The following is a 12,435-nucleotide window of genomic DNA, read 5'->3' as shown; positions in this document are numbered from 1 at the left end:
TGTTGTCCCGTGTTCGATCCACTTTACGCATAATAGATTCGTGCAGTCTTTTGCCGTTTCGGCTTCGGATTTCCCGCATAATCACTTGAGAGACTGGAAAAAATTATATTTTTCGGAGGTCAAAATGTATTCTGCGCCATGTAGTGTATTGTGTTGTCATTACTAGCAAAATGTTGTTGTCCTGCACTTGTCCCGTGCCATTTATTTGATTTCCACCCACGCGTCCTGTTAAAGACAGGTCCGCCCTAATAATTTCCTTCTGTGTTGGTTTGTTTCCGTACTGATTTTGTGGATAATTGTGTGTCGAGTTTCCGTACTGTGGCCGTTGTGTGCTACCCACTGGGCTGCACCGTTGTTTATTATCATCCTCCGGTCGACACCTGTTGGTTTCTGCAGCCGCCGGACGGTCGGCAGTGAGCGTCGCTCTTCCCTCACTGCCATTGTTGGCCGCGCAACCTCCACTGTTTCTCCTGCTCACTCCATTCGGAGCGCCACCAACATTTGCTACCGCGTCTTCGCGAATCTAATCCAATGAGTCCAATATGGAAGGAAATGCTTCGGTATCGTCCTCGGAAACATTAACTAATTTCTCCCTTACAGAGATGGGCAATTTAGTTTTCAAAATCTTGATCGCGTCTTTATTTGTAATTGGCGAGTCCCAGAATTTAATTTTTGCTAAACATTTTTCGAAATATCTTCTGAGACTGCCGTGTTTCGAATTGAACATTACGGCATTGAACACTTCTTTTCTTAACCGCCGCTGAACACCATCACTCCAAAATTTGTTCAGAAACATCCGCTCGAATCCATTATAGATCCTGCACTTGTCCGTCATTTCTATTCCCCATAAGGCGGCATCTACTGTTATATACCTGTCACAAACTATATTCTTTGCTTGTCTGTCCAACTGTTCGGAAATACTCCAGAGGAGTTTCGCAAAAATATGATCGGGTGTGTCACATTTTTGCAGGTGAAAGGTTGGAAATGTTTTGTGTTTCAATACACTTTCTTCCTGCATTTGGGTTATGAGTGTTGGTGGGCTGTTCACTTCGGTGTGGTTACGCACTGCGTCTGTCGGACTGTGGTACGACGTGTCATCAAGTGGAGTGCTGTAATGAATTTGCCTATTGTCATTTCGGTATGGGGAGTGATTCCATCCGCTACCCTTCAGATATGAGGGACGTCCCACTTTGTTCTTTAGTGTCTGCACCTCTTCAGTGACCTGCTGCTTCCACTGAGGAAGGTCTTGTGCCAAAGTTTGCCTTATCTATCCTAGATCAGATAACACGGTGTCTCCCGATTTTCTTGGTTCCGCCAAAAGATCATAAGTAACTTCCATTACTAATTCCCTCCGTTCTGTTTTTACCTTTTTTTCTATCAGATTGTCTTTGGCTTTTATCTGTGTCGTGGTCGGATAACGCTTCGGCGTGAGCCTTTACCGTAACTTTTACCTGCTCCTCTATGTCAAGTGATTCTACTTGTTTCGTCAAACCATCTATCTCCTTTCCCATATTAGTGACAACCAGTTTCACGGCGCTGACCTCCTTTGACTTGGTATCACAATTACCCTTTAATGCTACAGTTTCGCTATGGTATGCTTCTATCGTGGCATTAATTTCACCCTTGGCTGCACCCTAGTGCTGCATCAAATTTACTAAATCTCAGCCTCAACCTGTTTACGGATCTGTTTTTACTGCTTCGATTTGCCCACTTATTTCCGACTTGACCTCGCCCAATTGCGTGTTCAGATCAGTTTTCAAGTCGGTAGTTATTTTAGTTTTTACCACTCCATATTTTTCATTTACCACATCAAATTGTTTATTTAAATCGGTAAAACCTCGCATTAGTTCTTTTTTGTTTTCTTCCTCTCTTTCAGCTCTCTCTCTTGCTTTTCGTTCCCTTTCTAACCGCAATTGTTCCTTTTCCCTATCATTATTTGTCATCCAATTGTGGATCTGAAGGAGCATTGCATTCGTATCCACAGTCGGGCTGCTACCCGCGGGGATCGTTTGAGTTGTTTGGTCTGTGTCAATCATATCACCGGCGTTAGCCTCCGCCTCCACTCGCATGCTAGTTGCACGTGAGCGCAGCGAATATTGAGTGCTGTTCGTATCGTCACTGCCACCTGCTGTCGGGATTAATTTCTGTTTACCCTCCGCCATCTCGCGGTGTCTGTTTGCCAACAGTACTACGTCAGCTAAACGTGGTCTGCAACGCGGTTCGTCTGTCCTTTGCTTGTGACGTCAGATCACGTGCTGTCTGTCAAGTATGGGAGTTGCACTCGCCTAACAAACGCCTGTGAACCGAAGCGGAGACGACAAGATGGAAGACGGGCACACTAAACTACTGAACACTGAACAACTGAATTAGCACACAGCGTTAGCATTTTACATGTAACACGACGCCATATTTACACATTGAAATCAAGACTCAACAATGGGATTTTGACACAACGTTGCAAATCCTACTAAATTTTGACTAAAAAAAGTAATTTTAAGCTGATTTTTTTTAAATGTGCAGATTTTTTTAAATGTGCAGATGGAAATAAAACGAAGAATGGTATTGTAGCTCGAAAGACAACTGCACTACTGAAGCGTCACAACTGCATATGATAATTTTTTTCGTAACTTACGTTTGATGTCTTGAAAATCGGCAACTGGGTATAGAATTACTCCGTTTTCCGCCGTCAACCCATCTTTCCTCTTTGAAATTTTCGTCCACAATTTCTTAAGCGCGTAGCGTGCACATGAAAAATAAATGTATTGTTAGATACATCCACATTAGCAGCAAACATAAGAGGACTGATTTTCGTGACTTCAGTCAAATCCCTGTTCGGGCGCCAAGTGTGGTGTTTTTAAAAAATGTATTTATATTTTGATCAAATTATGTGAAGATTCAGAAATCTGTTGTGACTCTTGCACCACTTCTTGGCGGGAAGAGCAAAGAACCTAAAGGACCAGACAGAGCTGGAAATTTTCTTTGCTACTCTACACCACACGTTAAAAGAAATTGGATTTAAATCACAAACAAGATAAATAGCAATGCGCCTTCTGCCTTAACTATGACGTTTGCCGACATGCGGTCGCTCCCTGGTAGCTGTATGGAAACTATAAAAACACCGTTATTTCTGTTGCCATTAATAGGATATGGATAGCATAGAAAGACTTTAAGTAATAAGCAGGCACTATAGCATCTGAGAGCACAATAACCAATTTAATTACCTTAGTCAGTATGGCTAACAATAGCCTCCGTACATGTCAGTTTTACATCTTGCTGGCTGTTTCTTTAAATAGTCATTTAACATTTTCGACATTTCATCTTAGCTGCACACACAAATTCTTACATAGCACTGCACAATAGTAATATTTTATAATAACTAATTAGTGATTGCGGACCACGCCATATACGCGTCCTCCGTCTTTAAAAAATATATCAGGAGTGTGGTAACAGGAGAGGATTACAATTCTTCAGCTGTCAAAAAATAAGAAACACAAAATATCTTTATCGTTACGATTTATGAACAATTCGTATGGCACATAAGGTATTCTTTGAAATATCAGGTGGTCGCTGCTCAGCGACGATCTACGAAATTTTTACACAAATTGTATGGCTTTTATGCGCCTGCATGATTAGATTCTCGAATGTAAGTTTAATTTAAGTTATCGAAACAGATACTAATATTACAACTTTTAATCGGCGATCCTCCATGACCTTTTTGTGCATTTTTGGAATGATTCCTGGAGTAGTGACACACCTTGGCAGACCACTGCGCGGATCATCATCTAAGCTCTCCCGACAAAATTTAAATTCATTTGTCCAGTTGGTAAGAGTTGAATATGAAGGATTAGAGCCCCAGTGTATTCCGGAAATCGGCACGAATGTCCTTTGCTTTCATACCTTTCTTTAGACGTACTTAATCAGTGCTGGAATCTCGATTCTTTCCATCTTCGAAAATCACTACGCGGGAACAACAACAGAGCCACGTCACCGCCACAGCTCTCTTCCGAGATCACTGAGGTGGCACGTGTTTACAGGCAACAGTCCAATGAATATCACGTGAACAGCTCGTTGCACTAGCGCTGACCTCTGGTGGTGATTCCGAGAACTTCTCAAACCACCCTCGTGATTTGAAGCAAGAATCACATTAACGCCACCTTCGAGGAGCAGGAATGGAAACTTGGGTCTTTTCAGCAGGCGGCTTACCTTGCCTGACAAGCAGCCACAGAGAGGCAGGAAACCGAGATCAAATCGATCTTCAGGCCTCGGACGAAAATCCGTCAGTTGCTGAGGCCAGTTAAGGATGCAGCAGGTCTGAGAACACCTGGGGTCTGCAAGACACCTTGCGACTTTTGCCTGTCTTACGTCTCAGACAAATAGTACGCACTGCGCAACAACGAGCACGAGACGTCTTATCGCTTAATCGCCTACATTGCCCCGATAAATCTGTTTCAACCGAGCACGCATTAGGAAATGGGCACTGGATAGGACATCTGCAGTGGCTCGCCCTAACGGCCTCTGCGACGTGTATTTAAAGAAACACTACATCTTAAGGCCACAAGTGGGCAATCGGGACCATCCGACCGCCGTGTCATCCTCACTGAGGATGCGGATAGGAGTGGCGTGTGGTCAGCACACCGCTCTCACGGTCGTTGTGATGGTTTTCTGTGACCGAAGCACCCCGAAAAACGGCAACAGCGCATGGCGGCCCGGATGGTCACCCATCCAAGAGCCAGCCACGCTCGACAGTGCTTAACTTCGGTGATCTCACGGGAACCGGTGTATCCACTGTGGCAAGGCCGTTGCCGGATTTGAAAAAAACGGTTGTAGTAAAGACCACTGGTGACGCCCTACACAGAGATGAGGAAACGCACGCCCATATTTGGCGATGGTGGTGCCGCAGCCACATCCAGCAGCCATTGACAGCCAGACCACCAGACGATGGCCGAGGGATGCTCGGCCGAAAGCTCGTGTGATTTCGATCACTTGACATGGCTGGAAGACCGAGAGTTTTTTGTTCAGCGCTAGCATCGGGAGACTGTCCATTCCCACAAGTTTGTGTGTGTTCACCTTCCTGTAATTGCTTTTTTTGCAACAAATCGTGAACTGGGAAGTTGTGAGTAACTCTTAATCAATAAAACATGTAGTAAAAGGTTGCTAGTGTCAATGACCATTTCACTGAACGATACTTGCTTTCTGCAAAGCCTGGCAGGCAACCTCAATTTGAAAATGGCAACTGTGTCTTTTGTGGAAGACGTCTATAACCGTTTGCATGAGCAAACATCAGTACACAAAATTTCTGCTTAGTGGTTCACTTTAAGTTAAAAGGAGAGTAAATTATTTAATTGAGCTCTAATACCACCTTACAGAGTATTGGTAAAAAAAAGGAAATACATCAACGTGTGGGTCATATAAACATAATTGAAATGATAAGGGAAATATGGTGCTGTGAGAAACCAAGTCAATAATTTTATATAACAACAACATTTATTTCCTAGAAAACATGAAAATATTCATTATTCATTCGCTTTACTTAATAATGTGATTCTATGGAATGCTGGCCCACGATTAAGTAGTACAGAATAAAAATAACAATTTTGTACAACCTGCCTATCTCTCCGGACTGAGATGACCTTATGAAACACCGTAGTGTATTGTATTAGCAGGATAGCCACTGGAAATTTCAAAGTGAACATGAATGCCTCAACATTCGCTAACTGTAGGAGCAATCACGCAGTGTGTTTTCTAATTAATTACGTCACAGTTTCACTGTATTGGGCGCCGATGCATCACAGGAAGGGGGGGAGGGAAACATTTGTAACAATGAAATTGTTACTGTAAATAAGCAATTTACACCACCTGCTTTATTTATTTGAGGACCTGAAGAATCTGGAGGAAATTAATCAAACTGTCTTATATAAATTTTACCTGCAGATGAACATAGCACGAATACGTAAAAACTCACTGGAAGCATAAACGCACTTGCAAATTTGCCTACCATTTCTCTCGTAAACACATGGGCAAAAAAAAAAAAAAAAAAAAAAAAATCGCAGAACTTGAAACGTCCCCTTAGAAAAATTAGTGAATTACTGTGCTGATAAACATCTTATGTTATTCGAATTTCAAACAGCTGAGCAAAACTGAACGTACTCAGACATTCACTAAAGTGACACACAATCTTTTTTGCGCAACGCAATCTCACTTTCAGTAATCCCTACAAAAGAATGGCCCTGACTAACAATAACCTATACCTTTCATGAATTTCTACCTCACAAAAATCTTCGTTACTCGAACTACTGCAATACAGCGAGCGCCAATACTGCCAGCTACATAAAAGATTCTAACTACTGAAGGCACTAACTACTGATAGGCATAGTTAGCAAATGAAAGATTTTGACAGAGAACAAACAATGTATTTACCTTAATAGTGTTCAAAAGTCATAATATATATATTAGTTCATGACATCCAGTCTTACAAATTTACTGTCTCTGATGGACACACGTCCAGATCATCCGCTCTCAAAACTCCGCCATTTCTCTCCCCACATCCACCACTGCTGGCGGCTCACCTCCAACTGCACAACGCTACGTGCTGTTAACATCCAAGTGCCCAACACTGCAATGGCGAGTATTTCAACAATGCCAACCAGCCACAGACTGCACACAGCACAGCCAGTGATTTTCATACAGAGCGCTATATGGCGTTACCAATATAAAAACCTAAACAGCCTACTTACATAGCCCCTATGCTCCCCACAAAAAATTTTGCAAATTATTTTGGGCAGTGGCCAATACAGATTTGAAAAAAAATTTCATAATTACAATGACAAAGAAATCAAATGCACACACTTATCGATACACTGTTGCTCAAAAGATAACATTTTCTCGCAGTCCATAAAGACAGTCCCGATCATTAATCACAGTAAAATTGCAGTGTTTTTCTCAAAGTTTGAGCAGTAAAAGAAAATGCACACAGAAGTAGTGGAGTTCCATGCTGTCTTGAAGAAGTAGCGTTGTCCTCCCAACGGAAAGATAGTGCTGACTCTTGACATGCAGACAGGTAATGGGCCACAACAGAGCAAACCCACAGCAGAGTCAGTCGAAGTTTTGAAGAATATTGGTAGGTAGGTCATCACAGAGCAGACCCTCTGTAGTCCTAGTAGAGAGTATGGTATTGGTGGGCCACCAGAGGTGCAGACCCACTGCAGTCCTTGTAGAAATAATGGTACTGGTGGGTCATCAAAGATGCAGACCCACTGCAGTCCTTGTAGAGATGGGCAGCAGCCATCTGTTGTGACTGTGCAGGTGCACAATCACCATTGAAGAGTCTTGTGGATAATATAGCAAGTCCATAACCACCACTTGTGCACTCACAAAGTTTTTGGAATTGTCCTTAGAACCAGCAATGCTGTTAACCAGTCCCTTGCTGAATTACAGGGTTATTACAAATGATTGAAGCGATTTCACAGCTCTACAATAACTTTATTATTTGAGATATTTTCACAATGCTTTGCACAGGCATACAAAAACTCAAAAAGTTTTTTTAGGCATTCACAAATGTTCGATATGTGCCCCTTTAGTGATTCGGCAGACATCAAGCTGATAATCAAGTTCCTCCCACACTCGGCGTAGCTTGTCCCCATCAATGAGTTCGAAAGCATCGTTGATGCGAGCTCGCAGTTCTGGCACGTTTCTTGGTAGAGGAGGTTTAAACACTGAATCTTTCACATAACCCCACAGAAAGAAATCGCATGGGGTTAAGTCGGGAGAGCGTGGAGGCCATGACATGAATTGCTGATCATGATCTCCACCACGACCGATCCATCGGTTTTCCAATCTCCTGTTTAAGAAATGCCGAACATCATGATGGAAGTGCGGTGGAGCACCTTCCTGTTGAAAGATGAAGTCGGCGCTGTCGGTCTCCAGTTGTGGCATGAGCCAATTTTCCAGCATGTCCAGATACACGTGTCCTGTGACGTTTTTTTCGCAGAAGAAAAAGGGGCCGTAAACTTTAAACCGTGAGATTGCACAAAACACGTTAACTTTTGGTGAATTGCGAATTTGCTGCACGAATGCGTGAGGATTCGCACATTGTGTCTGTTCACTTCACCATTAAGAAATATGTTGCTTCATCACTGAAAACAAGTTTCGCACTGAACGCATCCTCTTCCATGAGCTGTTGCAACCGCGCCGAAGATTCAAAGCGTTTGGCTTTGTCATCGGGTGTCAGGGCTTGTAGCAATTGTAAACGGTAAGGCTTCTGCTTTAGCCTTTTCCGTAAGATTTTCCAAACCGTCGGCTGTGGTACGTTTAGCTCCCTGCTTGCTTTATTCGTCGACTTCCACGGGCTACGCGTGAAACTTGTCCGCACCCGTTCAACCGTTTCTTCGCTCACTGCAGGCCGACCCGTTGATTTCCCCTTACAGAGGCATCCAGAAGCTTTAAACTGCGCATACCAACGGCGAATGGAGTTAGCATGGATCTTCGTTGAACTTCGTCCTGAAGTGTCGTTGCACTGTTATGACTGACTGATGTGAGTGCATTTCAAGCACGACATACGCTTTCTCGGCTCCTGTCGCCATTTTGTCTCACTGAGCTCTCGAGCGCTCTGGCGTCAGAAACGTGAAGTGCGGCTTCAGCTGAACAAAACTTTATGAGTTTTTCTACGTATCTGTAGTGTGTCGCGACCATATGTCAATGAATGGAGCTACAGTGAATTAATGAAATCGCTTCAATCATTTGTAATAGCCCTGTATTAACACATGTGCAAGCACTAACAGTCCGAACTTCTCACATATTGTGCATATACTATGACCAACAGAAACGTGTGCAGTAAATGTATGCTTACAAGTTACTTAATTTGATGAACTGGTGTCAATTACAATTTTATCACATGAGAATACAATAACAAAGGTACAAAATACATCATTAAAGAACATAACAACACAGATAACATTTGTAGTAATATGGGCTTTACAAAAGAATCGAAATAACATATACATCAGTGTTACAGGAATTATGACATAAGTACATACATAAAAGGTCTGAATAACTTTCGAATGATCAGCTTCACAGGTGAGCCTTAAAACAAAACAGAATAAATAATGTCTAAACATCTTTACAAAGTAAATAACATTTTATTAGAAAAATTCTATAACATAACTCTTATCAGCTAAACACAGAAAGACAGGAAAAACAGAAATACACAAGAGTACACACACACATAATGGAATAACAGAAAAGGAAAGGACAGGGTTTGTTTTCAGTGGTACTGCAGTCCAATCCAAAACTTCAGTTCATAGATGTTTCCTCTTATTTCACGTTTTTTATACCTTGTCAATGCATTTCTTCCAATACATCGCAACTCATTCTCTTATATAGCCTACCCCCTCTTAAGCTACCTTAAATCTACTGAGCTCAGATGCTAAACTGAGGGACGAGGCAATGCAGCAGTACAAAACAATTCACACAAACAGCAATGACAAAAAGATGTAAATTGGCAAAGCAAGTAGCAGTATATCTCAATTTGCAAAGCAAATGCAACATCACAACTAATATAAGGCAATGTGCAGCAAAAAGAAAAAAATAAATCAGTAGTAAAACTGGCTTAATACAATGTAAAATTCAGTAGAACTATGCCTGGCAAACAACAGCAGCAAATGCTACAACTTATACCTAAGCATGACAAAGCTCAAGCAGAAAAAATATTACAGTAAAAATGGCCATGTTTAATACCTATGTCACATCTAAACACTAGAGTGATGCATCACCTTAATTTACACTACTAAAAAGTTACCAAATCATTGAAAAAATTATATATGCAAATGTCTTTTTGTGCTCCCTCTTTTTTTTTCTTTTTTTGGAAGTAGATCATAAAATTATTATTTACTGGATCTGTAGGCATAAAATATCTATATTAGTACATCTATTAAATTTTATTTTAACCAATGCTGCATTGCAGCTAGAAACTAGATATTAAACAAAATAGGCAAATATATATGTATATACAAAGGACGGCATGAAACAACATTCACTAGCCATATGGCATTTCATAAGGCAGTAAAAAAATCTCTCAACTAGAAAGACAGTAGTCATAATGAGGTGTATAGACAAAATATTTCTCATCATTTCATTAGGCATTTCAGTAAATATCAAAAAGTATGAGCTCAAAACTGTAATCATATGTTTCCAGTATGAACGTGTCTTATTTGAAATGCTTTCCTCAAAGAAATGTCAATAACAAGGTTAATGGCCTCTCCTTTTTTTTTGTTGTGCTTCCGAAAGGCATGGCTTCTTTATCCGGGCGACTGTCGCATAGCTTGGTGCCTACAGCACATTACGTCAAGGTCACTTAGCTTTCTTACCGGAATATTTACGACAGCAGTTTCTGCTACAGTGACAGTTTCATATAAAATTTTACAGGTCGAGAATTTGCGTTACAAATGTGTATAAACAAAATCCTATAAATATAACAGTGTCCAAAAAATATTCGATGGCATTGTGAAACATTCACGCATTTATACACATTTCATAACTCTTAAAGATCGATTCTTGGTTTCCAACATCCTTTTTCACAAATCAGAGTCCCTAACCACTAGTCATTATGCCTTACCTTATTACACATATATATATTCGTCGACATTCTTCAATATTTCATGATTATAAATATGTAGCATAATCAAATTCCTCATATAGCATCAGCTTATTGATCACAAACATACCTCAACAGCATAATACACATTGTTGTCGTAAAAATAACATTATAACACCTCAGTCAAATCTCAAAAACGTCGTAGCTTGCTGCAATAATGTCACTGCTCATTTCAATAGTGTCATCTACCTCAAACGTACTTTAAAAATCATGATCCCATACCAAATATATCATTCAAAGCTCTCATAGTATCACAATGGTTCCGAAAAAATATGAACAGTTCACAAAGTACAGACAAAATACAATTTCATAAGTGTGAAGTTATCCAACTATGTAATTACGTAAACACCTGTCACCGATGTAGTAAAATAAAATGTTTTTTTCTCTGTTAAATAATCAGATAGCAGTGTAATTTGTGTGTTAGAGAAATATGGTACCGATGTGTAAAGTTGTATAAGCAAATACCATATTAGCTAGGGCTTCTTGTGCTTGCCAGACACATGGTACACAAAGTAAGCGTGTACCCCCCTGAGGATTAATGGAATTATACCCTCAGGTGTTACAGATTACAGCTATGGAATGAAATATATCCACGTAAAACCTTTGTAATTCAATAATCTTTAAAAATAAATGTTTTAAGTACACAATTAATCACTCAAACACATGTACTGTAGCGCTAAACTGTGCGTCTTGTAAGATAATTCTGTCGAAGTGTCGTAGTTATCGTCCTCTATAAGCAAAGTTCTGCAGAAGTCAATGTACTTACCTCGTAATAAACAAAAGTGAAATGCTTTGCGTATAGATATCATAGTTATCACGTACATTACCGTGATCAAGAAAGTACTATACTGTAACGTATTGTTGTGCTACGAAAAAGGGTGTCTCATTGTAGCTATACCACAAAAGTTACTACTATAACATGTTTTACTTTCCAGAAGAATTCAGAAAAACTGTGTAGATATAAAACAGATACACCGCAAAAGCAACAATGTAAATTGTGTCACACATTAGTAGTGTTGTGATATAACCATGTAGCGGTCAAAGAAACCAAATGCTAAGTCATCATTAATCTCACAGAAAGTACTTTAAATCCAGAATGCATTCCCAAGTAAACCAAAATGTTGCATTAAAATCTTGTTAGCAGTACTGGTATATGTTCTAAGTATGGGAGCCTTATAGTCGTTACGTAATCGTACAACTAACAAGCAAGACTGTACACACTCAATAACACTGTGTCATCTGTTCACTATAACAATGCATTCGTAATTACTGTCTAAATATGTTCCCTAGGTTCTGGACTTTAAAACATAGTTGCATGTTAACAGTTTCTAAGTGTGACAAAGAGTACTAGTAACGTGAAGTGAAAAATATTATGGCAGAGGCTAAGTTAAAAAGCAGATTATCTCTCAAGAAACGGTTTTACATGTGAAATGTGGTGCAATCCTTTACCCTTTCTAGTACGCAGAGTTTCAACTTCAAAGTAATTATCATGTTGTATACGTTGGTAAGAAATGCTAAAATTTTTCTCAAGGTTAGCGTCTTTGTTATTTTTCGCTGAGCCGGCCGACGCACGTGGCTGCCTGCGGTGCGAGCCATTGTCTGTCTCTTTGTTGGCGCACATCGTTATTGAGATTAGGAGACCTAACTACTACAAATTCACCTTGTCAAGACGGCTCTGCCCTGTTTGAATCCCGCCAGTTCCGATGCGCCAGCCGGCGCACGTGGCTGCCTGCGGTGCGAGTCATTGTCTGTCTCATTGTTGGCACGCGTCGTTATTGAGATTAGGA

The 12,435-nt window shown here is 40.6% G+C and overlaps 1 pseudogene; it reads right to left on the bottom strand.

Moving 5' to 3' along the window:
- Nucleotides 1-4,686: 4,686 nt before the first annotated feature.
- LOC126109015 (5S ribosomal RNA) lies at nt 4,687-4,804 on the bottom strand (annotated as a pseudogene).
- Nucleotides 4,805-12,435: the final 7,631 nt, after the last annotated feature.

Source organism: Schistocerca cancellata, chromosome 11, assembly GCF_023864275.1.
Source record: "Schistocerca cancellata isolate TAMUIC-IGC-003103 chromosome 11, iqSchCanc2.1, whole genome shotgun sequence".
Taxonomy (NCBI): Eukaryota; Metazoa; Arthropoda; class Insecta; order Orthoptera; family Acrididae; genus Schistocerca; species Schistocerca cancellata.
The sequence above is the reverse complement of the archived record's forward strand: the minus strand, read 5'-3'. Positions and strand labels throughout refer to the sequence as shown.